Source organism: Notolepis coatsorum (assembly GCF_963971535.1).
Source record: "Notolepis coatsorum genome assembly, chromosome: 4".
NCBI classification, from domain to species: domain Eukaryota; kingdom Metazoa; phylum Chordata; class Actinopteri; order Aulopiformes; family Paralepididae; genus Notolepis; species Notolepis coatsorum.
In genome coordinates, this window is record NC_140168.1 from 10034013 (window position 1) to 10053321 (window position 19309).

Here is a 19309-nt window from a genome sequence, read left to right on the forward strand (position 1 = left end):
ACGTGAAGGAACTGATGAGGACATCCCTTCCTTTCTTACCGCGCCCCCGGAGTCCCTCTTATAGGGCTTGTGTCCATAGCGGACCTTTTCTTCAAGGCAGAGTCCCTCTTACAGGGTTCTTCTGAGCCATCTTTACCCACTGAGGGGTTGTACATAGGGATGTTCGATATTGGCTTTTTTACCGACATCCGATATAGCGATATTGTCCAACTCTTAATTTCCGATACCGATATCAACCGATACCGATATATGCGGGGTTCCCGCATAAATGTAAAAGAGAAAAAATAGATTTTTTTTTTATTATTTTTTTTTAAACCGATACCGATCATTTCCGATATTACATTTTAATGCCAATATCGGCCGATAATATCAGACATCCCTAGTTATAAACAAAGGGGGACATGGTTACCACCCTGTCACAGCATTTCTAATCACTTTGCTTTCCCTAAAAGTCTGCCTTGCTAAGAATTATTGCAAAAAGCATGTTAAGTTAAGCGATTTAGAGTTAAGTTGTTTGCGCTAGAAGTTCTCTCTAGTGCTTAAATAAAGAAGAGAGGTCGTCGTAAAGACATCTTCGGATATGATTTCTATATCGTTCATCTATACTGTGCATTCAATTCAGGCCACAGCTGAATGGGAAGGGAGGCCATGTTGGGTCAAGGACTACATAAACGTTGAACCAAAATGGAGTCACTTTGTGAGATTTGTTTTTTTGAGTCTATAAAATCACGAAAGCCAATGGCTAAAAAAAAAAAAACACACATGATTTAGGCACCCAACATCCATTAGGAGGACATTTTGGATTCATGGTGAATGATCACCATTTACAATAACCGGAGAAATAAATTGACCTATTTCACTTTTTTTTCGGAGAATTTTTTGCGACGAGGTTAGCTGTGTGAGTTTGGGACGAGCACACTGGCCGAGAGTTGCCATGGCAACCCGTGGCCCAGAGGGTTTGGTTAGGAAGTCGAGCCCACCGGCCACGGGCTGCTCGGTAACCATAACAACCAATGCAGGAGAGAGCGGGGGTGGTGGTGGTGGTGGTGGAGGGGGGGGTGTCGGGGTAGAGGGAGAGGGAGGAGGGAGACAGATGTTTTATACCAATGTGACCTCGTCCTTCCTCGGCCTCCATCGCTTAAACCCTCTCCTCTTCATCCTACACTGCTCTCTGCTGCGCTGGTATACAACTGACCTTCTGACCTTCACAGGGCTTCCCCCGGGGGGGGGGCGGCCCGGCCTGTCAGGTCAGAGGTCAAACTCAGAGGCACATTACAGGACACACAGTGGGAAGTACAGAGGTGTTACATATACACGTCGTCCATGCACACACACACACACACGTACACGCACACACAGAAGAGACAAAATCAGAAGCAGACACGACGCTCACCTTTTTTCAAACACGCGCAGCACTTTTTCCTCTCAGGTCCAAGTTAACCCTTTCACTACCACACACACTACCAAAGGGTTAATCCTTTTTCACTGCGACAATACAGAAGGTTAATATCCCTTTCACTGCCACGCGACAAAGGGTTAACCCTTTTCGTTGCCGCACTACGGAAGGTTAACCCTTTCGCGGCCACACTACAGAAGGTTAACCCGTCATTCGCGATCACACTACAGACCGTCTGTAGTGTGGTAGTGAAAGGTTAACCTTCTGTAGTGTGGTCGTGGAAGGGTTAAGCAGCCTACAGGGCAAGTGCGATCATACATACGTACATACTTACATACAAACAAACCAACATTGTTTACATCCAAACATTCCAGCAATACCGTATGTAGTACGTTAAAGCCAAATGCATTCACCAAGATAGATCTACTGTACAGTTTTGGTTGATTTGAAAGTAAACAAAAGCCATAGTGGTAGACGACGTTAGTCCTTTAGTAGTTTTGTACAGCAGTAGTTGTATGATGATTTGCTAGTATATTAGTGATTATTGCCACTGCCATAATATTGCGAGATGTCATGATGATTATTATAAGATCTGCTGTAGTTACGCTGGCAGGGAGTTACACAGCCCCACACACACACACACACACACACACACACACACACACACACACACACACACACACACACACACACACACACACACACACACACACACACACACACACACACACACACACACACACACACACATGACAATTTGGTAGGAAATCAGTAAATGTATGCACCTAACCCTTTCACTACCACACTACCAAAGGGTTAACCCTTTTTCACTGTGACAATACAGAAGGTTAACCCTTTCACGGCCACACGACAAAGGGTTAACCCTTTCACTACCAACACACGAACAGTAAAACCACTGGTACCACGACTGGTCCCTTTGTCTCTGAGGTCCAAGGCGGTCAGTGTGCGGATGTCTCTGCCCCCCTAGCCCAGTGCACCGCCCCCCCCCCCCCCCACCCCCCCCACCCCCCGCGTGGCCACGCCCGCTTCCCCATACACCCCCCCCCAACACCCCCACACTGGGTCCTCCTTTGGGAGGGGTCCCTGGCTGGAGACCGAGATTACAAAATGTAAATGAAGTCGTGTTTAACCCTACCCACGCCACGTGCGTCGTATTAGTGGAGAGTACTGTGGTCATTTCATGGTGTGTTTTGGTTTCTCTCTTTGTTTTCCTTGGTTGATGTTCTCCGTTAACCGATTAGAACCTGCTCTTTGTTTCTCTTGGTTGATGTTCTCCGTTAACCGCTTAGAACCTGCTCTTTGTTTCTCTTGGTTGATGTTCTCCGTTAACCGATTAGAACCTGCTCTTTGTTTTCCTTGGTTGATGTTCTCCGTTAACCGATTAGAACCTGCTCTTTGTTTCTCTTGGTTGATGTTCTCCGTTAACCGTTTAGAACCTGCTCTTTGTTTCTCTTGGTTGATGTTCTCCGTTAACCGATTAGAACCTGCTCTTTGTTTTCCTTGGTTATTGTTCTCCGTTAACCGATTAGAACCTCCTCAGCGCCTGCGGGGGGCTGTTCTGTTCTCAACACCCGAATAATAATGTTGCTAATTAATGTGCCTGTGTATGTGCGCACTGTATGTTGTGTATATCTGTGTGCACAAGTGTGTGTGTGTGTGTGTGTGTGTGTGTGTCTGTGTGTGTGCGCGCTCACGTGCATGTGTGCTTCTTGCATACACATATCTGTACGCCAAGCCGAGCTGTATAAGCTTGGCAATGATACGAGCCATAATAATTAAAAGCACAACATTGTCCCAAAGACCTAATTATGGCCTGATATAATATGCACAGAGAAAAGGGGGGTGAAAAAGAAAAGAAAAGAAAAAAAAACTCTTGAAACTTTGAAAATAAACTATTAATAAACTATAAACCCTCTTCTATTCCCTGTGAAGAGCGATGAAACTGTGACTGTGTGTGTGTGTGTGTGTGTGTGTGTGTGTGTGTGTGTGTGTGTGTGTGTGTGTGTGTGTGTGTGTGTGTGTGTGTGTGTGTGTGTGTGTGTGTGTGTGTGTGTGTGTGTGTGTGTGTGTGTGTGTGTGTGTGTGTGTTAAGATGAATCGCTGAACAGTTGTTAAAGCTTAATGAGGCTGAATAAGAACAGCTTAATAAATTCCCCTGTTTTTTTTTTTTTCTTTTTTTTTTACACTGCCTTTCACTGCCAAGTGTCGGCGGCCATCTTGGCTCTCATTCCTCGCGGGTGTTGAGAACGGGACATCGCCGCCACGGACGCCTCCCTCGCCCTATAGCCGACCCCCTTATGTTCTTCCATCCATCCCCTCGTATTTTCAATGGAAAACTATAGGTTTAGAAGACAACGAGAATGTCCGTAGTGATTGTCGACATGTGTGTCATATCGTGCAAAACGTCAATCACAAAATGTAAGTGTACACGCGAGGAGGAGGGTGCGTTTGATTTTGTTAGCTTACCCTTTTACCCCCCCCCCCCCGTAGCTTCCTGTTCCCCTCTTTTTACATTTCCGGTCCTCGTTGTCCCTGTTCACAGTATTAGGGTGGAGTACGGTTGTGTGGTAGACAGTAGTGTGGTTCTGTGTGGTCGGTTAATCAGTGTTGTGGTGTTTTGATTCGTTTTTCCTCGTTGATGATGCCATCGACCGTGGAACACTGATTGGTCCACCTGAGAAGAACAAAAGAAAGGGGCGTGACCCAGGTTCCCCCCAAAAAAAAATGTAAACAGAAAAAACGTTGGTTCCCCATCCCCCACCGCCCTGCCCCCCATCCCCCGCCCCCAGCCCTGACAACCAACCAACCACCATCTCTGAAACGTTCCATTCTGCACGATGGTGCATTCTGGGATCTTTTCCCTAGACAGGAAGACCCTCTGCGGAGCGCATTCGGACAGGTGTCTCCTCTGCTGATATCTCGTCTGTCTCGACACTTTAATAATAATAACCTACGAAACAAAGCGTGGGGGGGGGGGGGGGGAGGGGTGCTGCAATACTGAAATCCTTTCGACTGTGAGTCTGCCGTTCCTTAATATGAAAACACGCGCGCCACCATCGTTCACGGCGTATTGCATATTAGTTGTATTGAATGGGGGGGGGGGGGGGGGGGCGAAACGAAACATCGTTATGCTCGCCAGCGCTGGAGGGAAGCACCTGTGTATGTATTCGCGACCTCCACAGGTCCCTCGCGGCGCGGCCAGAACGACCCGTATTCGACCTCCACAGGTCCTTGGCGGCCAGAACGACCCACTTTGCTCCCGAAAAAAAAAAAAAGGCTCTTTGATGTTTTACTCAGACAGGAATCCCTCTCCTGGCTCCGTCTCTCTCTCTCTCTCTCTCGTCGCCCCCCCGGACCACCTTGTCTCCCCGTGGTCCCTTATTATCAAAGCTTTTGGGGGATAAACACGTTAAACATTCTCATTGATATATAAGCGACGAGGGCCCCACAAGACCAGCTCGCCTCAAAGAGTTTGCAAACAGATCATGTTATGATGAATTGAAAATGGGGGGGACCCTGATGTAAACAAGACGAAAGTCTTTCTCTGTCTGGTCTGCATCCCCTCAACAATTGTTTGTATCGAGCCGTACTGTATTGTACCCATTCTGCAATCTGTTAAATAAAGTTTTCATTCATTCATTCCTCCCTCCCCTCTTTAGTGTGTGTCCTTGCCGCGCGGCAGGGGGTGTTGTACCGTTACACCGTACCGTCGTCTCTAGACGGCCCAAATTACAGCTGCGACGAGACAACCTCAGTAGTGGGATACCCTCTCCCACCGGGGGGGCACGAGTCACTCTGTGAACACCGAGACAAAACACAGACCTAAATACAACCCCCCCCCCCCAGACTCTGATAACGGAATCATTATTACCAGGCAGCCGCGACGTCTGAATAATTCATCTTACAATATTATAGCAGTTCTTCTTTCCGTTTCGAGGTTGTTGGAGAAAGAAAGCACAGACGCTCCCTCCTCCCGGTTCACTGTTGAGAGAGAAACATTATCAAAGGGAAACCGTTATTTTTTTATTTTTTTTTATTTTTGCTTTCTCGTATTTGGGTCGAGGAAAGTATATATCACTGTAAGAAAGAAAGCTGCAAGAAAACGGTAAATGTCTGGCATCAATGATTTCCAAATATACTTACTGTCAAATCAAATACATTTACAGATTACAACCTTTATTTAATGGTTAATATTTTGATAAAAGGTAATTTACTGTATTTTTACGGTATTTACACTTAAAGTAGAAAAACAAAGGTAATCAATGGGCGGCTGGGTGGCGCAGCGGCCTAAGCGCTCGTCGCCAACGCGAGAGACACACCGGTATCGAATCCGGCTGTCAGCGTTGCCTCCGGCTTGGGCCGGCCGTCACATACTGGCTCAATTGGCAGAGTCAGCGGGAGGGGAGTCGATGGGTGGTAGTCTGGTCGTTGTAAACAGCGACTCCTACAGGTCGGTCAGGGGGCGCCTGCACAGCAAGGACAGGAGTGGATAAAAAAAAAGAAAAACAAAGGTAATCTGTCAAATAATACAGTGAATTTCCTGTGAATTTTTTTTTACAGTAGGATAGAGACAGATATTCAATAACCTCACTTTTTCGTTTTAACATTATAGCTTTGGCCCCCTCCGGCTCTCCCCATGCAGTCGATCTCTCTCTGCGTTCCCCGGTAATGAAACCATCTCCCACGTGCGGATTCTCCAGCTGTTACTTTGATTATCACCATTAACAGAGTTGAGAGGAGCGGTAATGTGATACCGGAGGAGTGAGCCGGGATCATTTAGTGATCAATTTTGACTTATTAGCCCCTAATACCATAATGAACCTCGCAGAAGAGGATGTGATTATATAGAAGCAGGAAGGTTATACCTTATTCTTACAGACGGGTTACAAATTGGCAACATGAACACTCTAGAGATAGATGGACCGAGGTTAATAATTTCCTGTCTAATGTGATGATAACTGACAATAACTACACTTGGGTCCAAACGGTTACCTAGCAACAGAATTTCCGGTGAAACTGTCTATTCGCATATAGCTTGTTATCACACATCCATCAGATAAGCACATAAGACATATTGGACAAATGTACCTGTTAAAATGAGAAATAGGAATGAATATAGTTTAATTATTTCCTGGATATAATAATAAAGTCTTTATATGGGTGTGATTCGAATTTTGAAAACTGAACATTATCTAAATGATGACGGCTGCTGGTCATTGACAAGTATAGAGTTCTGGAACTCCCAAGATATAATTCTGACGACATGTCTGGGGGAGAGAGGGGGGGGGGGGGTGGGATCACACACCTCAAAGGGTTAAAGTGATGTCATAATAACAAATAATGTCCTCCTGTATCCAGGCATAGCTGCGCACATTCCACAAGCAATGCCCGGAGTCCCAATGTTAGTGCCCAGTGGAGAGCAGATGGGCTTACAGCATAATATAACCTTGACCAGGCAGAGAAACACCCTCCTCTCTCTCAGCGTGTGGTCACACTGATCCCTGGTGGTCAACGCGGGTAGTGCGAGAGACAACGGTACGAGTAAATCATTGGGCATCTTATGATGAAAACAAATTGAGCTCTGTGTGTCATAATGATATGCTCACAGCGGGCCACTTCTATAGAATGCAAATTGACTGTTAGTACCATGAGTCAGTCGTTTAACTGATTTCCATATATAGCCATAATAACATGAGCTCTCTCTCCTCAGCTCTCTGGGTGAGAGACTGACGAGGCTCGGAGTGACGTTGTTGTTGTTGTTGTTGTTGTTGTTGTTGTTGTTGTTGTCAGACACCAGTGAGAGACGTACATGGAGCTGATCACGAAAGGCGTCCATTTGGCTAACAGCTGGACAGCATTGGGGTCCATTTGGCTAACAGCTGGACAGCATTGGGGTCCATTTGGCTAACAGCTGGACAGCATTGGGGTCCATTTGGCTAACAGCTGGCCAGCATTGGGGTCCTATTTGCTCGGGGACTCGGTCTGTCTGTAGATGTTTTGAAGAACATCACTAATAATAATAATAACACTCTTCTCTGACGTCCCGCTGTGTCATTCATTATTAACGATGTAACGATAAAACCATACTAATATTATGTAATAATAACGTTCTCCTTTCTAATATGTACACACGATTGGCGATTCCTCGCGGAGGAAAGAACGTGTCGGTTTCCGCTCTGCAGAGGAAGAAGAAAAAAACGAAAGAAGAAAAAAAATAATTAAAAAAATAAAAACAGGTTTTTCCTTTCTTGTGATTTTAGAAGGTTTAAATCTATGCATGCCGTTTATATACATTACCTGGTCTTGCCAAACTCTCCCCTTTACACTTGTACAGGGAGAGCTGTGGGGTGCCATTGTTTGCTGGCCATGGAACTGGGTGATACAAACTGCAATAAGAGGAACCAACCATTACAAACCTTTTTAGAACCATTCCATTTCCGGGTAGAACTAATGACCAATTAAAAAAGGCTAATTCCAAGATGTCCCACCTTGCACAATCATTTCCTGTCTCCTTCGGACCATGGTGGGTGTTTTTTCCCACACACATCCGTTACGCAGAAGACCAATAGGCGTATAGCAATTGATATTCCGAGCAGGGCGGGTTGGGAGTGATCAATTCTGTATGGGAATAGGATTATTAATGGCACACACGTTCATCGATCTGTCTTTAAACCTTGTCACTCCCAGAATCCCTCTGGGGTGGGCGGGGGGGGGGGGGGTCACGGCAAACTCTCAGACCTGGCCGGCGCTCATTCCTAGGTTTCCACGTGATCTTCAGTAGCGTTGAAGTTGTTTCCTTTCAAAACGAGAAGGTGCCCACGCACATGCACACGCGCACGCACACGTGCACGGATGCACAGTCACGCACACACACACACACACGTACATACACCACCCCATTACCAGGTCTGAGATGATCATGTGACCCAATTTGACCCCTCCCACTTTTTATCAGAGGTTGACAGATAGTATAGGTCTATTATTATGTGTTGGACCGTCTACATGGAAAATATAGGCAAAGTACGAAGCAAGGTTTATAGCAATAATAGCAGCGTATATTCTCCCTCTCTCTTCTCTCTCTCTCTCTCATTTTGGCACCAACCTCGTTATGAATAAAAGTTGTGAACATTTTCATGAAAAGTGCATCGATTTTTTTTGCTATCGTTCCTTTATTATTTGCTTCTGAAACCTAGGAATGGGCGCTGAACGCTCCAATGAAAATCCAGGCCTGATGAGAGGTACCGTTTCAGTGCTATGGTTCCAATACATTTCAGTGGTGTCATATGATTATGACACAGACACACACACAAATACACACACACACACACACACACACTCACAAGTGATTGTTCGCAGTAAGTACTAGATAACGAGTCTGGTCACATACTGCTATACATGCGTTCCCACACAATGTGGTGTTTGGATCCCTAGTTATGGAGGACTAGAGAATTGTACATATTAGATCTACTAGCCATATCATGTCATCTAAATCTGTAGACGTCCTTCGCCATGTCTGACAGAGAAAATGACTGTTGACTTGTAAATAGTGTAGGTAAAGTAATATAGACTTAAAACTATAACTTCTCCTCTCTAGGGATATAGTCCACGTCTCACCCAGTTCCACGAGCCCAGTTGGTCTAAACTTGAAGGATTGGTCTAATAATGTGTTTGTCTATAAAAAAAAAAAACATCTGGGTTCTTTTCTCTTTTTTATTATTATGTTATTTTTTTTTTTTTATTTCGTTTCTATGTGTGTTTTATATACTGTCTGTCTTGTAAAGGAACTTCTTTTCATCATAAAAGCATGTTGTTAACTCGTTGTCGAAGGCGTCCTTTTTCTGCAGTCCTGTCCTGTGTTTGTTTAAGTCGGTACAACCACAGGTGCAATGCAATATAATGCAATGTAATACACACACACACACACACACACACACACACACACACACACACACACACACACACGCACTAGGGCTCCATAGTCCACTACTAGGTGATCATTTGATTGCTTGAACCTTAAAATTATGATCTAACAAGATTTGTTTAAGTCAACGACTAGTTTTCACATTATTTCTGTGAGGTCATACCAGTTAATTAATTGAAAATTCCAAGCACCTTTGAAGTATCACAACGGATCTCACGTACAACATATCTAAAGGGGTCATTTAACTTAGTAACATCAGATCTAAAGGGGTCATTTAACTTAGTAACATCAGATCTAATGGGGTCATTTAACTTAGTAACATCAGATCTAAAGGGGTCATTTAACTTAGTATCATTTAACTTAGTAACATCAGATCTAAAGGGGTCATTTAACTTAGTAACATCAGATCTAAAGGGGTCATTTAACTTAGTAACACCAGATCTAAAGGGGTCATTTAACTTAGTAACACCAGATCTAAAGGGGTCATTTAACTTAGTAACATCAGATCTGAAGGGGTCATTTAACTTAGTAACACCAGATCTAAAGGGGTCATTTAACTTAGTAACATCAGATCGAAAGGGGTCATTTAACTTAGTAACATCAGATCTAAAGGGGTCATTTAACTTAGTAACACCAGATCTAAAGGGGTCATTTAACTTAGTAACATCAGATCTAAAGGGGTCATTTAACTTAGTAACACATCAGATCTAAAGGGGTCATTTAACTTAGTAACATCAGATCTAAAGGGGTCATTTAACTTAGTAACACCAGATCTAAAGGGGTAATTTAACTTAGTAACACCAGATCTAAAGGGGTCATTTAACTTAGTAACACACCAGATCTAAAGGGGTCATTTAACTTAGTAACACCAGATCTAAAGGGGTCATTTAACTTAGTAACATCAGATCTAAAGGGGTCATTTAACTTAGTAACATCAGATCTAAAGGGGTCCTTTAACTTAGTAACATCAGATCTAAAGGGGTCATTTAACTTAGTAACATCAGATCTAAAGGGGTCATTTAACTTAGTAACACCAGATCTAAAGGGGTCATTTAACTTAGTAACACATCAGATCTAAAGGGGTAATTTAACTTAGTAACACCAGATCTAAAGGGGTCATTTAACTTAGTAACACATCAGATCTAAAGGGGTCATTTAACTTAGTAACACATCAGATCTAAAGGGGTCATTTAACTTAGTAACACCAGATCTAAAGGGGTCATTTAACTTGGGGCGCGGAGGTAGAGCAGTCGTCTGGCAATCCGGAGGTTCCCGGTTCGATTCCTGCTCCTCCCAGGCAGCGTGTCAATGTGTCCTTGAGCAAGACACTCAACCCCTAATTGCTCCCGATCAGCAGGTTGGCACCTTGCATGGTCGCCTCCCGCCGTCGGTGTGTGAATGGGTAAAATGTGAGGAACAAATTGTAAAGCGCTTTGGAGCAGCCATTTACCATCTAAAGGGGTAATTTAACTTAGTAACAGATCTAAAGGGGTCATTTAACTTAGTAACATCAGATCTAACGGGGTCATTTAACTTTGTAACAGATGTACCGGAGAGGGAGGCAGATTTACTGATGCATTAAATGGACTTTTCAATTAGTCACTGAAGACCTCTAAGTATTGACCGACAAAGTATTTATTTCGTTTTTGGACAGCCCAAACACACACACACACACACACACACACACGCACACACGCACACACACACACACACACACACGCACACACACACACACACACACACAAATAACTCTGTGGTTTTCATGTTATAGCCACCAGGTGGCAACAGAGCGCCATAGTAAAGGAACGCAACACTAATCACAAGTTTAAAACATCCATTTCTCCCACACCAATGAACGCCATGACTAAGAAGGTCATCCAATTGTTTTGTTTCTTTATTGTTTTAGTCAAAACACACAGTTTACCCATACTGGTCTTTCACTTGGTGTACTCTTTGTTCCAGTTAGTACTCTAGTCTCTCCACCAGAGGGCAGCAGCAGGCTGACCTGACCGACAAGACTCACTGTATTACTGAGGATGAAGACAGAACAATGGGCCTCATTCACCAATACTCTCTTATATAGTTTCTTATATGTTTTCTTAACCGTCTGTTAAGAGAAAAAAAAATAAGAAAACATTGCTGAATCCCAGGTAAGAACAAAATAAGAAAAAATGCTAGTTAAGAACTAAACAAGAGGAAATCTGTTCATATAACGCTTTGTGAATGAGGCCCATTGACTCTCTGGGATTCTGTGCGTGCATGTGTGTGTGTGTGTGTGTGTGTGTGTGTGTGTGTGTGTGTGTGTATATAGCCTATACACTGAGTGTATGTGTGTTCATATCTGCATACGTGCATGTGTGTGTGTGTGTATATGTGTGTGTGCATGTGCAATGCATATGCGTGCGCAGGCATTTGATAAACATCTTCGATTAGATGTCCACTTAACAAGTCAGATCCTCCTTCGTAAAGGGGAGGGGGCGGGGGGGGGGGGTGTCCTAGGTGCCTTGACCTCTATCTCAAAGGTCATTCTCCAGAGGTTGAAGGTGGGTGGGGGGGGGGGGGGGGGGAGTGGAAGGGTGAGGGGGCAACACGCCCACACACACATACACATGCACACACACACACACAGAGAACCACACTGAGAACCACTCCTTGGCTTTATCCTCACACACTGTCCAATCAGTCAGTTTCTCCGCCATTCTCTCTCTCTCTCTCCCTCCTTTTTTTTGTCTCCTCTCCTATTTGAAATTGATTGTCTTCTACCATCACAAAGACACTTGGCTCTGATTGATTGATTGATTGATTGATTGATTGATTGATTGATTGATCGGTATAAGGGAAGAGGGAGAGAACATTGACACTGGGGGGGTTGAGGGTGGGGTGTGAGGGTGGGGGGGGGGGGTGGTGGTCGGCTTTCCAAAGCTCTGTCCGTCTGAAAGGAACGATGGCGTTTCGATGCACCGGAAAAAGGAATAGTGGTTCAGTCGCTCTCTCCGCGCCGGCTGTTCCGTTATTGTTTGCGCTTTTTTTTTTCTCCCAGTGTGAGACGACGAGCTCTCGTCGTGTGTATAGCTACAGACAATCGACCATCGGTGGACCGTCGTAAAAGCGCCGGAAACATTATTATTACACAAAATGTTCAGCCCAATGTTAAGATACAGATGTGTTGGAGAATAGGTGAAGAAGAAAAAAAGAGACATTGTATAAAGAAACACACGCGCGCACACACACAGATATAACACACACACACACACACATATAACACACACACACACAGCAACAGGCGAGGTGTAAAATAAAAGGATAAATAGCAGTACAGACATTATAGAGCATGGAGAATAGCATCGGCATTCTCCATTGCCACACATGAGGGGGATTATAACAACAGACACGGGTCGGTAGGAAAGGAAACCTTACGAGAGGCGGAGAGAAGGAACACAAAACCGGTACATATTCATATACACACACACACACACACACGCACACAAACACATAAATAAACAAACACAAAAAATAAACAGCACGGAGGGAAAACACAGAGCCCAAACATAGATTGAAATAAATAAAGAGATAAATAAATCAATAAAAATACCCAGTGTTTTTTCTTCTTTTCTTCTTCTTCTCGTTCCTCCCCCTCGTCTCCCACACCACAGTACAGTTTGTTCTGTATAGTTTCTATACAGCTATATTAGTATCCATGCATAAAAGAATCGCTCGCTCTCGTACGACCTCCGGTGACACAGAGCTGCTATCTTTGGTCGTCGGTTCTCTTTTTGTCTTTTTTTTTTTTTTTTTTTTAATATGGGATCACTTTAGTTTTAACACACAAAGGAGACAATAATTATCAAACACAAAAAACATAAGTGCCCGAAAGCAATGCAAAAAAAGGTTGAACGTATATTGTCCTTGATGTGTGATTTTTTCACTGCTCACCTACAGCTGTACCCCCCACCCCCCACCCCTCGACGGCTCTCTCAATTAGGACTGGGCAACCCGGGTGTCGTCGTATCTGTTTTTTCTTCTGTATATATATCGTGAATTTGTCACCTGAATTAATTAAATTAAAAAGCTAAATATTATAGCTAAATATCAAATCCATTCTCCGAATGTCACTTTAATGTTCGTGTTTTGGTGCTATATATTACACTTCCCATCATCATGCATTTGACTATGGGCGAAGTTGATTATCTATAACGTATGATTTTCCATAGCAGAGATTGTGATATACATTGTATATTATAAACCGATATAGAAAAAGGTCCTTCTGGATATTGTGATATTTATAGTTTTTTCCATATTGCCCAGCCCTACTCTCAGTGCTTCTTGCTTTGTATTCACCCTATATACATTCTATAGCATACTTTAGGTATACATGTATATATATATATATACATATATATACTCACCCTACCTTTCCTGCATATCCCCCCTATTGAGTATGGCTGCCGCTATTAATGATGTCATCAAAAAGGGTCCACCTATCTCACAATGCATCACATGAGCTACGCAAGGCGCTAATGCTAGCTAACAGCAAAAGAGGAATGCGTCGGACGCTTTGCATTGTGGGGTAGATTGGGAGGACTGAGTGACATCATCACCGGAGGCGGCCATACTTACAGCTTACAGTCCCCCGACCATAGACATATATATAAAGGCTAGATGACTCACCCGCGCTGCTGGCCAATGGAGACCGACGTTGCACATGGCGGCCATCTTGCCACAGGCAGCACGCCCACTCATAACATGAATGTCTATGGTGCATCATGTACTATTGAAATAACCATAGCTTGCTAAATTTTCAACCGATTTTCAAACGGTTTGGTTTGTTATAAACGTCAGAGATGTAGTTATCATACTGCATACTTATAATGGACATTCATATGAAAATAATTTCAACATGTCCAAGCGTCCAAGAATCATAGCCACGTTAATAACGTTCGTAACAAACGAAACCGTTTGTAAATCGGTTGAAAATGTAGCAAGCTATGGTTATTTCAATAGCACATGCACCATAGACATTCATGTTATGAGTGGGCGTGCTGCCTGTGGCAAGATGGCCGCCGGTGAACTACGCTGGACACTCCGCCTTGCACCATCTAGTTATATATGTATATATATCTATGCCCCCGACCGCCCTGGTTACTCTTTTCCGTCACGTTCACCTTCTCTTCTAATCACCTCGTCCTCCGGAGACACTCTCTCTCTCTCTCTCTCTCTCTCTCTCTCTCTCTCTCTCTCTCTCTCTCTCTCTCTCTCTCTCTCTCTCTCTCTTTCGTGAGCACACGGGCGTCATGCGGCAGAACTACAAAATAAGAACTCAACCGATTCAAAAGGTTGTCAAACGTCACTCGCGCTCCTCGAAATACAAAAGCAAAAGACAAAGGAGGAAAAGAACAATCATTTAGTCGCGACTTCACCGTCACTGTTCATTGCTAAACATTGTCGTTATTGTTTCACTACGTAACCTTTACAATAAAGATTTGAGGTATATCGAGATGAATTGTCTACAACACATGCCTGCCTCGTTTTTTTTTCTTTGTAATGCTACCCAGGAGTGACGGACAGGTGAAGAGGGTTTGGGTGGGGTCAGGGGTCAGCCGGTGGTGGGCCTCATGTCTTTTTGAAGATGGCGGAAAAAGGATGGCGGGGGGGGGGGGGGGGGGGGGGGGGGTCGCTTCGCTGATTGGTCATTGGTCGGTCGTTACAATTGGTTAGGACACCGGCCAATGAGAGAGAGAGAGGGAGGGGCGGCGTGAGTTCATTGTAAACGGTCAGATACACACGCACACGTGCACTCGCGTTACAAATTGCACAAAAATATCTCTGGTGGGAGTGCGTGTGTGCGTGCGCGTGTGACAGAGGGAGTCGAATAGCGCGCGCGTGTGTGTGACAATTTTGTAAAAAAAAAAAAAACTAAACGATAAACGGCAAACAATCATTTCATCCTCGTATAAAACAAAGTGCTCTTTCGATTAGAATGGACGGAAGGTCATGAGGTCGTGAGGTCGTGAGGTCACCTCCAGCGCTGTCCCCCTTCCACCCAGCGTGTGCCCCCCTTCACCTCGAACACTGTTTGATGGTGTGTGTGTGTGTGTGTGTGTGTGTGTGTGTGTGTGTGTGTGTGTGTGTGTGTGTGTGTGTGTGTGTGTGTGTGTGTGTGTGCGTGTGTGTGTGTGCGTGTGTGTGTGTGTGTGTGTGCGTGTGTGTGTGTGGTGAGACGTGAGAGCAGTCCAACCCCCTGGTTGAAGAAAAAAGGCACTCAACTCTCTACATAAGCAAACACCTCTTAACCCTTTCACCCTTTCACACGGGCTAACCCTTTCACTGCGACGATACAGAAGGTTAACCCTTTCACTGCCACACGGCAAAGGGTTAACCCTTTCACTGCGACAATACAGAAGGCTAAACCCTTTCGCTACCACACTACAGACTTAATTAACCGTCTGTTAGTGTGGTAGTGAAAGAGTTAACCTTCTGTAGTGTGGTCGTGAAAGGGTTAACGTGTGAAATAAATGACGTGTGCTGCTTTGCGCGTTCTGGGTTTAACATACTCACACACACGGGACATAATCATGTGTTTTGTAGTTCAAATCAAAGTGGAAAATGTGTTTTTCAACATGTGAGGTGTGATTTTCTTGTAAGGGTATTTGCAATGCAGCTCAACTGCTCTGTGTGTGTGTGTGCGTGTGTGCGTGCGTGCGTGTGTGCGTGCGTGTGTGCGTGCGTGCGTGTGCGTGTGTACGTGCATGTGTGCGTGTGTGTGCGTGTCCCAAGTCCAGTGTGAACATGCTGGCAGGCTGAAATATCTTTGGTATCGGTAGCTGTGTGAGGTAGCCGCCACACACAAACACACACCGCACTCCATCACTATAGTCTCTTCTGCTCCGCTGCTTTGGGTTTGAACGTGAACACTTTGTGAAACATCTTCACTAAAAACCTAGAGACCCCCCCCCCCTGGACCCCGGGAGAGATAGGCTTAGGTCCTAAGTGACACCCTCCACGTAGGGATCCATTATAGTGCACTCCTTTCGAGTGGAGCCCTATGGAGAAATGTCACTTAGTAGTTAGTAGTTAGTCCATGTCGTGTTATATTGGCCTCTGAGTCTTATTATATATTATCTCCCCTCTGCACCCCTCTGGCTCCTGTTCGCATATCTCCTCTCTTAATATGATTATCTCTCGCTAGAAGAAGATGCTACAACAATAATAATAATAACAACAACAACAACAACAACAACAACATCATCAACAACAAGTGGCTTTGCCCAAAAAAAAAAAAGGAATGGTTTCCATGGTAACCAAAAATATCATCATTGCACACGCCCACGCAATGTCGTCGTTGCCCCCCCCCCCCTCCCCCTCCCTCCCCTCTTGTCCGAGCGCTCGACAGAGGAATGCAGAGACCAATGCAGAGAGACGGTTTTTCCTGGGTCCAGGCGGGTCAACAGTTCAGAGATTTTGAAGAGAGGTCAGAGGTCATCTGTGTCCAATCAGACAAGAGTTTGTCTACGCGTCCTGATGACACACAGCGGGTATCCACCAATCGGCACAGTCCGCCTCTTGTAGCAGTATCCCCTTCCTCGTCCGCGCGTCGCACCGGTTGCTTATTCTCTCTCCTTTTTTTTTGTTTTTTTTTTTTAAGTCTTTGTTTTTTTTTGTTTTTTTTATTATAATTTTTTTTTTGTTTACATTTGTCAACAAGGTGCTCCTTTACATAATAGTTTCAGCACGACAGAAGCACCGTGGTCGCAAGAGAGAAACCACGCGTCTGGTACCATTATTACCCGCATCAATGTTAAAGAGAGGAGAGAGAAACAGAATAGGAGAGGGCGGGAGAAAAGAGAGGGAGGAAAGAGAGATAGAGGGGAGAGAAGGAGGAGAGAGTGTGTGTATGTATGTGTGTGTGTGTGTGTGTGTGTGTGTGTGTGTGTGTGTGTGTGTGTGTGGGGAGGGAGGGAGGGGGGAGAGATATGAAACAAAAGAGGGGATATTTACAGTTCATTTTCTGCCTCGGTAGACGGCGTGGGGATCATATCAATAAAATACATCCTTTCTTTTTTTTTACTGAGGTATGGAATATGGCCGCGGTGCCCATAGAGCTCCCAGTGGGAAGGTCGCCGTATATATATACGACACAGGCCAGAGCGAGCGAGCGAGCGAGCGGGATGGGGGGGGGGGGGGTGGTTGGGGGCGACGGAGGGGGGGCAGGCGTCCGTCCTCACTGATTATCATAAAAGAGGCAAACATCATTGGCACTCGGTATATCCTGTATTGTGACATTTGACCTCTGTGTTTGGCCACTAGAACAGAGCCGCCCCCCTCTCTCTCTTCCTCCACGCCACTCCACCTGGATACACACAGGAGGAGTGTTCCGTCCCACGTTTTGATTGTTTACTCTTTTTGTAACCTGAAAAATAACCTCTCGACGACGCGGCTACACCCTCTAACGGCCACACGGGGGCCACGCAAAAGAAATATGTGACGATGGGAGTCTCTCACGGATTACTTAAAAGGAAAACTCCAACATTTTGGGAAATTAGCTTACTGTCTTCTCCAGAGAGAGAGAGACTAGAAGATAAGATACCAGTCTCCTCTCTGTGTGCGTTCAGTAGAAAGCTACCTGGCTGCACGTTAGCCTAGCTTAGCACAATGAATGGAAGCGGACATGACCCGGGTAGCCTAGCGGCCATTCAGTCCAACTAACACCTCTCCCAAAGGCTACCCGGTCATGTCCGCTTCCATTCATTGTGCTAAGCTAGGCTAACGTGCAGCCAGATAGCTTTCTGCTGAACGCACACAGAGAGGAAACTGGTATCTATCTTCTTGTCTCTCTCTCTGGAGAAGACAGACGGTGAGCTAATTTCCCAAAATGTTGGAGTTTTCCTTTAACATTCAAAATCAAGGGGTCTAAATAAAAAAAAATTATGGTATTTTTGTTTTTATTGTGACTGGTCCTGTCCTTCCCAAATCAGGTGCGGGGTGCGTGAGCTGATACCGCATTTTACGGTACGGGGACGTGCATTTCAGCCGTTTTTAACGGTAAGTGCTCGTCGTGTGTGATAGAGGCTTCACTGTACTAAGGATGCAGGAAGCGCTACCTGGAGTAACCGCAATGAACAGCAGGTGGCACTGTTGCTCTGGCGTGTAATTACACCAGCTCACTGCAGAGGAATTACACCCCCCTCCCCCTCTCCCTTCCCCCCTGCCCTCCACCACCAGAGCACAACATGTGGATCTATACGCATGCATGCATGCACGCTCACATACACCACTTACACACGCAGTGTGGGGGGGGGGGGGGGGGTTGGGGCCGCGGACACAGACACTTATAATAGTGCACGTGGTGGTGGTGATGGTGGTGATGTGTGCAGGGTTTCCAGATCGAGAGAGATGCACAACAAGCACACGCTCACACAACACACGCGGCCACTAAACCTTATAGGGTGCCTGTGCAACTGAGGTGGGGAGGAGAGGACATTGTTCTTCTGGGTCAGGTTTTTGGTTTGTTGGGTCAAATTATTTGCCATGATAGGGCGGCCATTGATTGTGTGCGGTGATTTCTAAGGTTATTTCTTTTCGCTTTTTTTTTTGCCCTCGCTACACACTTCCCCAAAAGCAGAACAAGCCTTTTCCCGCCGTAAAAGGCCTTTGATGATGGCCACCAAATGATTTAATCTGTGTCCCTATTCAACGACATAATAATACTAATAGGCTCACAACACAGTGAAGTTATTCCAGTCAGGGGGTTTTCTTTGGTATTCTGGACAGGGTGGGGGGGGGGCGGGGGGGGGGTCTACAGTATATTATGTGTATATTCTCAAGGGCACCCGTCCCTTTCTTAATAAAGCTTAAATCGGTTCTTCTTTGGTATAAAAAAAAAAGAAAAGACAAAGTGAAATACAAACTCCGGGTGACGACATTCTGGATGAGAACGAAAAAAAACGTGAAGCATCGTCGGATTCATCTGCTCA